This window comes from Anomalospiza imberbis, chromosome 3 (assembly GCF_031753505.1).
Source record: "Anomalospiza imberbis isolate Cuckoo-Finch-1a 21T00152 chromosome 3, ASM3175350v1, whole genome shotgun sequence".
NCBI lineage: Eukaryota > Metazoa > Chordata > Aves > Passeriformes > Viduidae > Anomalospiza > Anomalospiza imberbis.
In genome coordinates, this window is record NC_089683.1 from 79,459,390 (window position 1) to 79,474,340 (window position 14,951).

The 14,951-nt window shown below is 37.4% G+C and overlaps 1 protein-coding gene across 4 annotated transcripts in view; it reads right to left on the reverse strand.

Moving 5' to 3' along the window:
* CRIM1 (cysteine rich transmembrane BMP regulator 1) overlaps window positions 1–14,951 on the reverse strand; it is a 173,758-nt gene that overhangs the window by 118,527 nt on the left and 40,280 nt on the right. Inside the window, exon 1 of one of the 4 annotated variants that reach the window (XM_068185333.1) lies at window positions 14,515–14,803. The exons of the other annotated variants lie outside the window; for them this stretch is intronic. The gene's annotated coding sequence lies outside the window, so the exon portion shown is untranslated. Of the gene's footprint in view, window positions 1–14,514; window positions 14,804–14,951 lie in introns of those variants that run through there. 4 annotated transcript variants of the gene reach the window in all.

The window sequence follows — 14,951 nt, forward strand, 5'->3', positions numbered from 1 at the left end:
GAGATCTGCTCATATTGTCACCAGAAAAGGTGAATGTGAAACAGATTGTCAAGTGCAACAAGCACACTGGATTCATCCTTCACTCCAAAAGGCTCATCGCAACTTTTCTGGAGCAGAAGGTTCATCTGTCTCTCCTACCCTGAAGTAGCCTGAGCAATAGTCTGAGTAATTTTATTGTATATATATCATAATATATTACTTCTGAGCAAAAGTTAGGTTTCCTTCACTGCAATTTATCAAGTTTGTTTTGATTTAGCACTGACCCCTGTGAAGAAATATTTTTTCTCTCAATTTACTTGATTTTTGCTCATTTCCTTTTATTTTGCCTACTTGCTGCATTAATCCTACAGAGGTTTGCCCCAGTATAACAGTGGGAATAGTGATAAATATGTGCTTCATGTTCTCAAGAGACCAATGCAGTACTTTACACACTCGCCTACTACAGACTCTCAACCTTTTCTTCAGGTCTGGATAGTCCACAGCAGTTACTTTCTTTTGCAAATGGAAGCTGTTTGCTTTTTGGAAATGTAAAATGAAAGATTTTTAATATAATTTGTTTTTTTTTAAAGCAGCATTGGACTATTCCATTAAAAAAAAAAGTCTTAAAAAAGCCTGTTTATATTGTTTGCCACCCAATCATTAGGTCTGCAAGTCCATTCAACACACTGCCCTTCAATTCTTGATTTCAAACACATTACAGATGAACATGCCTGGTTTTCTTTGGAACCAAACCACAGGTGCCATAGATGTTGCCCAAATTTTTAAAATAGAAAGCACATTATGTTGAAAGACTATATAGAGGAGGGAAAAAAACCACAAAACAACAAAATAAGGTAGCATTAAAAGTCTCTGGTTTAGATTACATTTCATCATTAGAAATTGTAACTAATCTTTTTATCATTTTATCAGTAACTACTTTTTTTATCATTTCCCATTGAAATCGAATATTGGTTGCTTCTAACCGGCAAACTTAGCCCTTTAACCCAGAACTCATTGTATTTCAGCACCAGTATTTTCTATTAAGGAGAAAAAACATCACATTTCACCAATGTCAACTTGGATTTCTTCAAGGAAATGTGAGAAGAGAAGCAATACTGGCATTTCTTGCCAGTGCTAAAAGCAAGTTAATCCTTTTTTATTTGAATTTCTCAAGCTTATGCAATCTGCTAGCACCTATACCTGAGAGGTTTTAAACTGGTTGCCAATTCCAGTCAAAAAAGGATGGAGTTTGAAATACAGGAAAATACATTCTTAAAAGGTAAGGATAAGGAAGAATAAAGTATTATATTATTGCCATTATCTAGTAACCTAAGAGACAGAAAAGTAGAAAAGTTGGTATCTCTGTTGTTGGGTTTGGGTTGGCTTTTTGGAGTGATGGGGTGGGTGGAGGGTTTGAAGGATTTTTTTGTTTGTTTGTTGCCAGATTTCTTTTTTTTTTTTTTTAGTTCAACACTCTTTTGTCTTTTAGAATAGTTGGCAGTCACCATATGTTTAGTTGTTAATTACATATCATGAATCTTTCTTTGCCTAGTGCAGGTGCCATGAAAGATGCAAAAAGAGGCTGAAAAACGCAAAACACAGCACAAGCTTTTCTAACAATGACAAGGAGCTTTGTGTCACCTACACATGCTCAACTTGAGGCATCCAGCTGAAGTATCTGACCTATGAACCCTATTTCCCCATCCTGACATAATGCTATGGACAAGTTTGGATATCTGCAAAGGCATTTCAGACCTTTGATGACGTGGATCATCTTCCCCACATTCCCTGTTAACCACAATGCAACATATCCATACTTTTGACACACTAAAAAAATGTGCAGTATGTATCACAATTACACCTAGCAGAAACTATCCTAATCCAAACAGCCCTGTAAAATCTTCAACTCTTTCAAAGAACAGATGTACCACTATATGTACATATAGGTTTTCTGGGCTTTTCTTCAAATAGAGACATGGTAAAATGGATCATGATGCAAGGAAAACGCACTCTAGAAAGGAACGATTTAATCAAGTGCTCATATTTTTACTATTATGACTAATCTGTGCACTAAACTTATGTTTATATGCTAATAACCATACCAAGGCTAAAAGAGATGGTGCAATGCTGCTAGACACCATAGTCTGCTACGAAAGAGATTGTTTTATGTAAACTAGATGTAGTGAGAAAAGATATAATTATATTTTTAATTTATGAAGTTTGTTTCTGCCATGTACAGAAGAGTATGGGAGAAGGTAAGAGCTGCAGTGTAAAAGAGACATTGCAGGAGGGGTCAGAAAGGGCTGATCTGGACAGACAACTGGAAGAGGGCTGAAAGGAGCTGTTCAGCCAGCAGAGGAGAGAAACTCTATGCTGGAAGTGCTCACCATTAGTCATCTGGTAGCTTTAAACTGCTGCAACTGCTAGTCAAAGGGACAGCTTTAAACTCTTTAAGGCTCTTCTACAGGGCTGCTTTTTGAAGGCCTTTTACTTCAGGCAAAGAAGCAAGTTCAAGTGCCCTCACTAAGTGAGGTTTTGCCAATCTCCAAATACTGTAATACAGACTAGTGGCAGATGATAACTTCAGAACATCCTTTAAGGTTATACTGCAAGCAGCAAATGAAAAAACTTGATTTTCACACCTTCCTCAATGAGGCTTCAGTGACGAAAGTTCAGAAACAAGGTGTCTAAGGCACTTCTCACACAATAAAACATTATTTTTGTCCTGCTGAAGTTCTCTTACTGGAACAAGTCAGCATGACATGAAAAGCATTTTGAAAAAAATAAATACTGTAGTTTTACAATACTTTCTTAACTTTAAATTAGCTCCATGAATTACATGATTAAGCACTTAATGGGGAAGTAGACAACAGTCTAAAAAACTGTAAAGTATCTTTCATCTTCTTGAATTTAAAGCAGCTATCACTATACTAACAGAAAATTAAGGCTTAGTCCACTGTGCAAGACAGAATTTTGACCCTGTTAAAATGCGAAACTCCGCAGCACTTTCGGTGAACCAGAAAAACACCAAAAGATTGCTGAGGCAAAGTAGGACACTCATGAGAAACAGCAGGGAGAGAGGTACAAAACCCCAAAAACAGAACAACAAAAAAGTGCTTGCTGTTACTACATATTTACTTGCCACAAATTTTCTTGGAAAAATTACTTTTGGATGTCAATATTTATTGGACTTTTTCCTCCCCAAAAAGATACATGCAGAGAAAATGTTCATCTATATTTTCAAACATTTTGCTTTAAAAACTGAATTTCTCATGACCTCATGGTTACTTCTTCTACAGTTCTGAAACATGAAAGAATGTCTCAATTGAACTACGAAATTAAAATCTGGATGTTGTATACGAGGTGAGACATACTACCAAGAGTCAATTTTCTTCCAAATCTGAATGGTAATAATATGAAAATCAAGTCACACTCTAAAGAATAGTAATTACAGGTTTCTCATCCAAAGTTTTAGGGCAAGAGATTGCAATAACCTTTCAAAAAAGACATGAAAGCTATTTGGAAAATTGTAATTTTCTTGCAATATTTTGGCATTGTAACACAACTATTAAAGCAATAATTTATTGCAGAATGCAGCTTTAATATTTTCATATAATACAACCTTTGCAGTTTGAAGATACTAAGATGGAAGCATACTAAGAATACAGAAGAATATATTCAAATATTTATCTCACAATTATAAAAATTTGTGAATTGGATGTTATTTCTACTGCTCTACAATTGTTTCATAGAAGAAATATCCTTAAGCCTTTATTTTAAAAGTCGGACTGACAACCATGATTAGTCTCTTTGTTCAAAGGAAAGAACAGCATGATACAGCCAGTGCCTTCCTGTCTTACATGCCTACCCTAGAAAATTTTCCCTGCAGTAAACACTGCATTTTTTTTCAGCCAAGCAATAGATATATCAGTCATCCTCTTCCTTGAAGACCTATGCTGAAGTTCATAGTTGTGTGGACAAGAGCATAAACGCCCTTGCAAGCAGTCTTTTTATTTCTAATAAATACTTTTTTTTTTTTTGCTTTCATAGAACCAAGTCAGTTGTATTATTTTATTTAAATCAGGAAGACAGAAATACACAAGGTCCAAATCATCTCAAACGGGGCCATCCTGAGCAAGCTGTCCAGGATCACATCTAGATGGCTTCTGTGTATCTCTAAGGATAAAGACTTTGGTTTAACCTTTGCCAGCACTCGGTCATTCTCACAATGAAAAAGTGTTTCCTGATGTTCAAAGGGCATTTCCTGTGTTTCAGTGTGTGACCATTGCCTCTTGTGCTGTCACTGGGCATCACTGGAAAGAGCCGGGCTCTGTCTACTGTAGGCAATCTCTTCAGGTAATAATTGTGGAGACCACTCCCGAGCCTCCTCTTCTCTTCTATAAGCAGAACTGTCCCAGCTTTCGCAAGCCTTTCATCATGAGAAAAGTCACAAGCCTTTCATCATCCTCTAGTCACTAATCATCTCTGTCCTCTTTGATGGACACTGTCTGCTATGGCCATAGCTCTCTTGGGAAGTCCAGAGCTGGACACGGTACTCCAGGTATAGCCTCATCAGTTTTGAGTAATGGGAAAGGATCTCCTCCCTTCACCTGATGGCAACACTCTAATGTAGCCCCAAGATACCATCAGTCTTCTTTGCTGCAAGGGCTCAGAGCTGGCCCATGCTCACCCAGACAGCCAGAGCCTTTTCTGCCAAGCTGCTTTCCAGCTGGGCAGCCCCAAGCATATGCTGGTGCTGTCTGGAGTTTTTACTCTTCAGATGTAGGACTTGGCACCCCACCTTGTTGATCCTGCTAGCCCATTTCTCCATGCTGTTAGGGTCCTTATGGATGGCAGCATGACCCTTTTGTGTACTAGCCAATCCACCCAGTTCTGTATCATCAACAAATTTGCCCCACCATCCAAATAATTAATGAAGATGTTCAACAGGACTGGTTCCAGTACTCACTCCTGGGTACACCACTAGCTGCCAGACTCCAGCTAGGCTTTGAACTCATGACCACCACTCTGTGGACCTGGCCATTCAGCCAAATTTTACCTCACTGTCTGCTCAGGCAACCTGTATTTCATCAGCTTCTCTATGAGGATCTTATTGGAAGGAGTGCCAAAAGCCTTACTGAAACCAAGGTAGACAACTGTCCACTGTTCTCCTCTCACCTACAAAGCCAGCCATATAATTATGGAAGGTTATTGAGTTGGTCAAGCATGACTTCACTGTGGTGAATCCATGCTGACTAATCTAGATGACTTTGTCTTTACTTAGTGTAGACCATTACTCCTTTGCTTTACACTCCATTCAAATAAATTTTGTAAACATTCATACTTATGGATCCCCAAGTTACTCCAATACCAAGTGGAAGAATCCGTATTATATAAATTGACTTCTGTAACACTCACATACCACCCCACCAAAATAAACAAACAAACCAGCAGCTATTGTCTCCAATTAAGCCTATGAATCTTTTTAGGAAGTTACTCAGAACTTGACTTTAAAACTGCGAGTGATAGGAAAAATACTAATTTAAAGCTTAACCAGCCTTAACATTAATGATTTATTTTCCTAAGTTTTAGCTTGCAGGTTCTAGATCTTTTATACCTTCATCTTTAAAATCCAAGTATGTATCCCATTCAATGGCAACTTTTCTCTTGTTACAGAACTGTAATAAAGATGAACATAACACTTCTCTTTATACATTAAACACACTGAAGAAGGCAGAATGAATTTTTCCAATTATAAAGAAGTTACAAACACATCTAGGAAACTCCTCTTAAGAGCACAAGCTAGTTACCATTAGTAAGGTTCTTGAACTGATTAAAAAAAAGGAGCTATGCATTAAGAGGAAGTCAAAACAAAAAGAAGCAGAATGCACATCTAATACCAACACCTAAGGCAAGGTTTGGCTTACTGCCATGCAAAAGCAATCTATATTTTAAAACAACCTGTATTTAAAATGACCTACTTAATAGTCAAGTAATGAATATTCAAGAAGCATAATTATTCAGATATATTACTTCTGTCTCACTGTAACCATAACCTAAGAAAAAAAAACAGAAAAAGGAAAGATAACAATTAAATAGAGATGCTGAAGGACAAGTGGTCACTCTCACAAAAAGTGCAGCTGCCACTCTCAGATTGCTAGACTGTCCCCTAGTGTCATTATCCCTAGATCCTTATTAAGCTCTTGCCAAGATACCAAATACAAATCTTGACATTACTACATTTCCAATGCTAGCCTTCATGTTAACCAGATTTCCACCGATTCTTTGCAGTTACCCGTTGGTATCCTGTGCTTACTTTCTATGTAAATTGAACAGAAAAACATGTTTGTTTTTAATCTGCATAACTCTTAATGTAATTTGGGATGCTCATTCAGGCTTACATTATGGCAATTTCCTTTTAAAAATCAAAAAAGCAACATCACCTCAAAAGACACGATCAAATGCAGGCTGTCCTAATTGCTAGCCACATTGATCAAGATATTTAACTGCTGTATTTGACTACAACAACTAAAACAACAAATAAATACTGGTTTTTAATACATACTGTAGGTAAAGCAAAGTGAAAGAACTATTTATGAGACTACAGCACAAAATTATGCTGATGGTGTCATATTAAAATTGTTATCTTCTGTAATTCAAGATTCCTGTCCGGTCACATCAGCCACATTTCAATGAAATTAAGCTTTCAACGCAAACCAGACAGTAAGTATGCACTTCGAAACAGTATAATAGATGACAGGGCAGGAGAACAGAATGGTTGACTACACCTCAAAAAAAAAAACCTAAAGTCCTCAGCACAGGAGAGACTGGTAGGGAATTCATCTCATATTTACTAATCACAGAGAAAGTTCAAGCTTTGGCTGAAGATGCTAATTCCTTGTGGAAGTAAAATATCCTTCAGTAATAGAACACTTGGGAACGGGTTATTATTACAAAGCCTTAGTGAAAAATCGCAATGGAAAAAGATGCAGTTCATTTTAGATAACTGATTTTTAGATTTATGTCATTTCCTTGGCCTTACTATTTGTAGAACCTCGCCTTTCTCCTGACTCTGGATCTGTACCAGCATTGGAAACAGCAGCTGGCAGCGGTCTCAAGCCAGACTTCCTATGGTTCACCACAAAGCAACCACCCTGTAGTGAACCATAAGCTGAAGTGCTGTGGGGTCACTGCAGCAACCCAAGGCAGACTGCAGTCGCTGGGGAATTCTGCCAGGTTCCCATATAGACACATCAGAAAGGAGAGACAATGGATTAACCTGTCAAGTGCTTATTAAGACAGCTGTGCTCTTCCTGTAAGGAAGTCAGGTATCCCAGAATGTGCAGGGGTATCCCCAGGGCAGTGCTCTGCTCACTCAGAGCTCACTACACAATTAGTACTCAGTGCTGGGTGTGTTACTCACCAATCAAACAAACATTCAGCATTTGGTGAAGAACCATGAAGACTGCATGTTTGCGGTGTCCAGTATGTTGAACTCTTTCAGGTGAGATGTTATGAAACACAGAAAGTGTCCCTTTCCCTGGAGGCAGTTAACCATACCCATCCAGAGGAACCTGTCACAGTCTCAGGATGAGACCGCAGACAGGCAGAAACACAGCAAGCCCAGGATCCCAGTACACAGGAGATCCCTGAGAAGGCACACAACAGGTGACCAAACCAGCCACAAATGTGGAAAAGACAGCAGGATCTTCTCAATGTCTAGGCAGGGATTTGGAAAGGCTTATCATGAATCAGAGAGTCTGTGAAAACTGCCTGGCTGGAAAGCAAAACTCTTCAAGACAGAATAGATAGTTCTGATTCTAAACCATTAATCTTAACATTTCACCAAGCAGACATGAGTTCTTGCAGTGTGCAGTTTGACTACATATTTTGTACTATTACATAATCTATTTTTAAAGTGAAAACAGCATTTTGGGAGACTTAATGTAAGCATGGTACAGGACAGTTCTACCTGAAAGCATCCAAACCAGAAAATCCATTACAACAAGTAGAAAAAGGATTTTGCTTCTTTTTTCAAAATGTTAAAATTATTAAGAGCTAAAGTTTTGATGTTACAAAAATGCCATTTTTTATCCAGCACCTTCATCTTAGAGTAAGGAAGGTCTGAATTTCATTTCAAAAGTTTTTTTGGGAAAGAATAAGAGAGTTTTATGGTTTATGGTATGTACCGCATCTGAGTATTTTCACTGGTTATTGCATATGAGAAATCTTGCTATTAATCTCTTCAGTTAAGTTTCGCTGACTAAAATTATAGTTGTCACTTTAAACTGGAGGTCAGATTGGATGATATCTTCCAGATTAAGATACAAGAATCTGGTGTTGGAAAATGCTGTAACCTGAAAGTATGCTGATCCATCAACTAAAATTATGTAGGAGATGAGGCATAATTAATAATCCTACTGGAACTACTACTCCAAATATAAAATCTCCCCTTTTTTTACAGTAATATCCAAGAAACAGGTGCCTGGGTTTCATTAATTTCTACTATTTCAGAGTTAAACCTGTTATAGGTAGCACTATACTCTCCACATTTGTATTGCAGCACAAGGTGAAGCCTGACATGATTATCAACTTAACAGGAGAATTAACAGGAGAATCCTTAAAATGAGTACTAAGCATTTTCTCCGCTGTGTCTTGGCTTATCCTCTCAAAAATGTTCCACTTGGTGCTGAAAATATTTCTCCTTCCATTCACAAACATTCTTCCAAAAATTTAGAAACTAAGAATTGGAGTATGATTTTAAGATGATGAGATCAATTAAAATTAAGATCAATTAAAATCTTAAGATGTCTTCTTAAGAAACCACAGAAGTAGGAATTTATAATTAATGAGCAATGCAACTGCATGAAAAACTAAATGTTAAGGATGTAGTAAAAATAAAGTGCCAAATTTCCTTGAATGATGCAGTTTCCAGAACACTATTTTCCTGTAAGCTACTGCTAGATCTGACTATGTTACAGTCCAAGTCAGAAAGTTTTAAATGACATAAACTGTTCTTTCACATCCTAAAAATATGACTGATACACACATTGAAACATGCTTGCTTTAAAAACAGGGAGCTCTGAAACTGCAAAAACTTGCATTTACTTCTCTGTGCAGAGACTGCCACAAGGGACTGATTATAAAAAGTAGGAGATCCATGAAGTAACAATTATTATTTACCAGAGCTAAAATGCCTCTTTATGAAATCTCAATATGAATAGATGCCATGTATATATATTTGGAAAGAGGAAAAACTAGTGAAGGATGGAAGTTGAAAACCTTGACTCTCAGCAGAACTTCAGGGAAGATCTTTTACTCCCGGTCATCAAATGACCTAATTACAGTATGCCCTTTCAACTGTATCCCAATGGACTTTCAGTCATTACATTGTTCACTAAATAATCAGTTTTTAGTCTCCCTTCCCCTATCTTAATGATTTCTTTCTATTTTGCCTCCCTCCAAAATATAAGCAGCAGGGTAAGAAACTCCTGGTTACTCTGGACATATATAATATACTTTACTTCTTGCACAACTCATAATCATGTGGAAGCATTAATATGTATCCTACCACTTCCAGAACTGATTGCAATAGAAAAAATCTCTTTTAACATGGCACAGTATCCTAATGTACTGGTACTGCAGCATCCAACATTCTAGCATTTAGCATTGCCCTTCATTATACTTATGCTGCTGTCCAATACTTCTATTTCAGCTTCTGGTGCACTTGAAGTCCTGCTTTATTATATTAATAGGTCTGTGTTAAGCAAGTGTTAATTACTCAGTATCCCTGAAGAGCAAAGTGAATAACTGTCAAATTATAGAAACAAACTCACTTTTCGCCACCCTTCTTTCATATCTTGCTTAACATGATATGACTCATGAACTACCTATATAGCTCCCATCACCTACTTAATAAAGCAAGTATGAAGAATTGTTGCAGTAAATTATAGCCAATGAAAACAATGAGGAGACTACAGATTACCAAGTCAATGCAAAAATCAAAGGGAAGAAGAGCTACAAAGCACAGAGTTCTTCCCACAAGGTGGTAAACCCCCATGAGAGAAGCCTCACAAAAATGCTTTAATCTGAATCTTTTTGCTGAGCAACTGACTATGGGAAATGATGCTCTGCCCTGCAGAGTTTATTAGTCACACACCCAGGCACAACTTCGCTCTCTTGCTTGCCTTCATCATGTATAGCAAATTCTCTACTCAAAACAGTTATAAGACTTTCTGAATGCTTGAATTTACTAGGAAAGCTTGAGAAGACACTTAAACTTCTAGACTATTGTTATTTTCTTTCATAGATTTTCACATATGCTGGAATAAGACCAATTTCTTGTCAATGCCAAAACCAATTCAATTAGGACTGGTACTAAGCAAATAATTCTTAAATGCTCATCATCTGGCCTTGTGTTTGTTTTACTGATAAAATGTATCAAATGCTGCTTTTCTAAAGCTCTTAAGTGTACTTCAACCATTAATATTTTTCTCCATACAATGGAGAAAAAGGAAGACAATTTTTTATAATATCTTGGGAAAAAAGGCAGACCACAATAATGCTTTTCACTGAAATTTTAACGCTGAGTTTTAGAAAAGCCTCTTTCCCTCTTCTTGTGTACCCGAAAGATAGCTAACTCCACTGTTGTAGATATTTATTAAAATTTGTTGTCCCTGTAAAAAAGGCTAAAGTTTTTCTCAGCCTATAGTGTAGACCAGTTCACATATTCAGTACACAATAAGCAACAGCCTAAGTAAACCCAAGCTTTCCCAGGCACTTCCTGAGTAATTTATGTAAACTCAAAATAAAGTGTATGTGAAGTTGGGCTACTCAGAGACAATCGCTCAGACACACCAAGATGACATAAAGAAAACCAAAGCTGTATTTGAAACTGGTAGTGGGGGTAAAAACCACAGGCACTTCTGAAGGCTACAATGACAGCAAAAAAGACGATTAAGGAAAGCAAGAACAGCTACCCAATGAATAACATGGTAGACTACCAGCCTCAAAGCATGGTGGCTACAGCCCTGATGACAGCAGGTAACTGCTGGCTCCAAGTGCCTGACTGGAGCTACAAAGAAAGCAGCACACAACTCTCCACAGATGTCCAATGGGAGAGTGGGCGCAACAGAGTCACAAATGGCAGCAAGTGTCACTCTGGTTCAACACACAGAAAATGTGCTTCTCAGAAGTGTGGTCAAACACCAAACCTGTCTTGCTGGAAAGCAGCCTGCAAACATCCCACTTTCAAAATGTTCCTTCAGTTACATTTACTTCTTAGCACAAAACAGTCTTCTGGGTTATGTGTGAGATTTTTCTTGAACAAACATCATTTCAACCCAATGTACTAGGTTACACTGGGCATTTCTGGTTTCTTAGGAAGTTGGCTGCATACTTCATCACCTAAGACTTCAGGGTTGTTTTTTGCAGTTTTTTTTTTCTTTTTTAGAATCACTTTGCAGTACTTCTCATTCCATATCAGTCACCAACTATTTTCTATTGCTTTCTGCAAAATTGTTCATCAAATTTTTCCTAACTAGACAGTTGTCTTTTCTCCCTTACTCTACGTAGGATACACATTAGAAACAATTTCTGGTCTTGGAGTATTTTTTTTTTTTCACTTTAAGGTCCATGTATAATTTATAACAACCATCATTAGCTATAATCATCTAAAAGCTATCAATTACTAGTCAGATTGCTAATGGTTCCCTCTGCATGCACTGGAGTACCAGTAACTATGGTACTTCCACATCACAGCATACACTATTTTGTAGTTAATGTCTTCTGATCATCTCCATATGGGAAATTTCACACATAAGTAGAAGTTACTCATTATATCTAAATAATTCCTTTGAGGAGGAAAATCAGCTATTGCCAGACTGGGGAAATGCCACTTTTCCAGATCGTAAGGGAAAAGGTAAAATGGGAAATAAAAGCTGCACAGAAGCCTGCAAGAATATTACCACTACAATTTTCTGAACAACTCAGAGGAGTAGGAAGAGGGAAGAAACCAATTAAGCAGACTTCTCACATTTTCTAAAAAAAGTGAGAAAATAAAAAAAGGGCCTGGCTTGCACTGAATCTGTTTGCTTCTTCTTGCAGCTGACTATCAGGCCCTTTGCTCCCAATCAGAAGCAGTAAGATGACATGGGTACTAACCAGATATACCAAAGCAGAAATCAATGCTGTTTACAGTTAGAACTACTAATGGACATTCTCCCAGTAGCATCAGTGCAAGAGACAAACTGTTCGTTGAAGGGTCACTGTGTAACTTACAGAAAACGAAGGGCTAAAGACATATGTACCAGCCTTTAACACGCCCTTTATTTTACATGTGTAGCCAAAGTGTTTCTTTCTCCTTCAAGACATCTGAAAGTGGATACAAATTAAATACTTATGACTTTTAATAGCTCCAAGAAGATGACAGTAAATTGTCAGTACCAATTCATTATTTTCTTTTCAGCTCCAAACACCTCACTAAAATATAACTCTCCACTAAAATCATCTGTGGGAAACTCCATTTATCTTCAGAGCCCAGCTAACCTGGCCCTTTAGCCTCAATTGCCTTGGTTATTAGAGACACTAAAATACATGAGCACACTCTAATTTTTATTAAGCTTACAAAGACACATAGCAGTTTCTCATATTAAGAAATTGAAGCAGAAAGAATATCTCTATTTCAAAGGGCTTAGAAGGAACCCTGCCACTTACAGAAAACTTCATGTATTCTGTTTCTCTATACTTGCTGAGCTACCAGACTACATACATATAGAGCTGAAGTTAAGAAAGTCTGATCAAGCATTAATATGGTTTTAAGACACTAATATGCTTTCAAGGTTGAAGGTTGGAAATCTGTGACAGCATGGTAATGTTGCCAAAATAACTCTCTTGCAAAGTTAATGACAATAAAACCAAGGGAAGTATTAAATTATGAATCATCAACTGATTTTTAAGTAAAACTCTTTAAAGGCAATGCTTCCATGTAATTTGAGGTAAAGTAAAAGTTTGACATTTGCAAAGATTACAAAATTAGTTTACATTTACATGTTTAGCAAAAAGCCCAGTAACAAACCAAGTATGTCTCATCCTCCAATGTTTCTCATTCTTGTTAAAGTACTGTTGAAAGATACAAGGAACAGCAATTTTAATTCATAACAATGCTTTATTCTATCCTGTAGAAAGGAACCATTTATCCTTGCATACTCAAGATCCTAAGGCAAACTCATGTGATGCTTATTTGTAATCCATCTGTCCTCCTGTTTTGCCCATAGCTTGTTTTATATCACCATGCCGATTCCAGCAAATAATGCAAAAAAGTTACTTGGCTAAGCAGATTTCTTTGTCAGCATAACTACCTTGCCAAGTCTTCTCAAGACCTTCTGGAGGCTTATGCTCTGAAAACAACAGATTTACCCCAACTCATTGCCCATTCAGAAGGATGGCAACCGTCACTCAATGAATGAGCATTCCACAATCTGTTTTTGTGTTTATACCTGCAAAAGTACTGCAAAATTTACCTGTAAAGCGCTGTAACATTCCCTGTTTAATGTGACCAGATTTTTTACCATGTGCTATCATCACCTTCTAATACCTTACAAAACTTATCAGGTAGCCAAGGGCAATCAAGACAATTCTTGAAACCTCTCCCGTAATTTTTAGTGCTGACTTTGGCATAGTAATCATGCTCATGCACTTTACACTGAAAATCAACACCAAAAAAACTGCAGTGTTGATGCTGTACATAAAACTAGTCACTTTCATCACACAGCATCAAGAAGTTGGGAATCATTTTCAACACAATCATTTTCAAAGCATTGGGAAGTCACCTGCTTTTCAAAGGCTACACTAATGGCAACACATATCAATTTTAAGTGGCACCACGAATTTTGCTCAAGTACAGATAGACAAGACAGGTAGCTGACTTGTCCAGTCATTTTTTCACCCTTCTCTTCCTCTGGTTAAAAATGCATGTGCTCTTTTATTGGGATTTACTGATACCAATATTCAAACACCAAGTAGTCCATCCTCAAGCCTATTTTACCATCACCCAGGAATCTTAAAGATTTTACGAGTACTAGAATGAAACACATCATTCAAACACATATCAGAGGCAATTCAATTAACAAACATATGTTTGCCTACAACATAAAAATGCTGTACAGATAAAAAGCAGACATAACTTTGAAATGTCTATATTCCTTTTGCACGGAAACCATGCTTTTCACCCGCAGCAAAAAATTAATACACTTCCTAACACTGTATTTGAGCACTTTTAATCCAGAAATACACCAGAAATACCTGCTACTCTGAAGCCTTTCATATTGAGAATGCCCTTTGCACCCTCAAAGCTTGAAATAACTATTCTTAGTTACTCTGATGTTCTGAGCGTTTAATATATGTCACTAGTAATATAGAACATTTTCTGGGAAGCCTCAGGAATGGGCGTTTTTCATCCAGAATCAATCTTTTTTTTCCAGAACAATTACCATAAACTGGGAGGACTTTTATGGAAGGGGGATAAGTGTTACTTACCAGTTATCCTCTTTATTGCAGTCTTCCTCTTCCTCCAGCCTACAACAGAGTCCTTATACTAAGAGTTACGGCTCCCACCTACCAGGAAGCAAAAGAATTGTCAATCAAGGTCATCAGGGCAGTACCAGCCTGTGCACTTCTATCTCAGCCATACCTCCATATCATGGATACCTAAACTGCATATGAAAATCCAGAAAAACCTCCTCACCAACCCATAATCAGGAAGAAAAAAAGAAAGTAACTGCTTGATGCAATAGGAGGCTAGAGAGAAGCATTGGCTTGTTGATATCTCTTTCTCCCCTGCCACATATTTCTTACTCTGCTGAAGAAATCAGAGAGAAAAGAAAGACTGCTATAAACAGTTACCATGAGGCATGCATCCAAACCTGTGCAATCTAAACACTAGGGGATCTGTTAAAGCCTACTGGGGTGTAGCA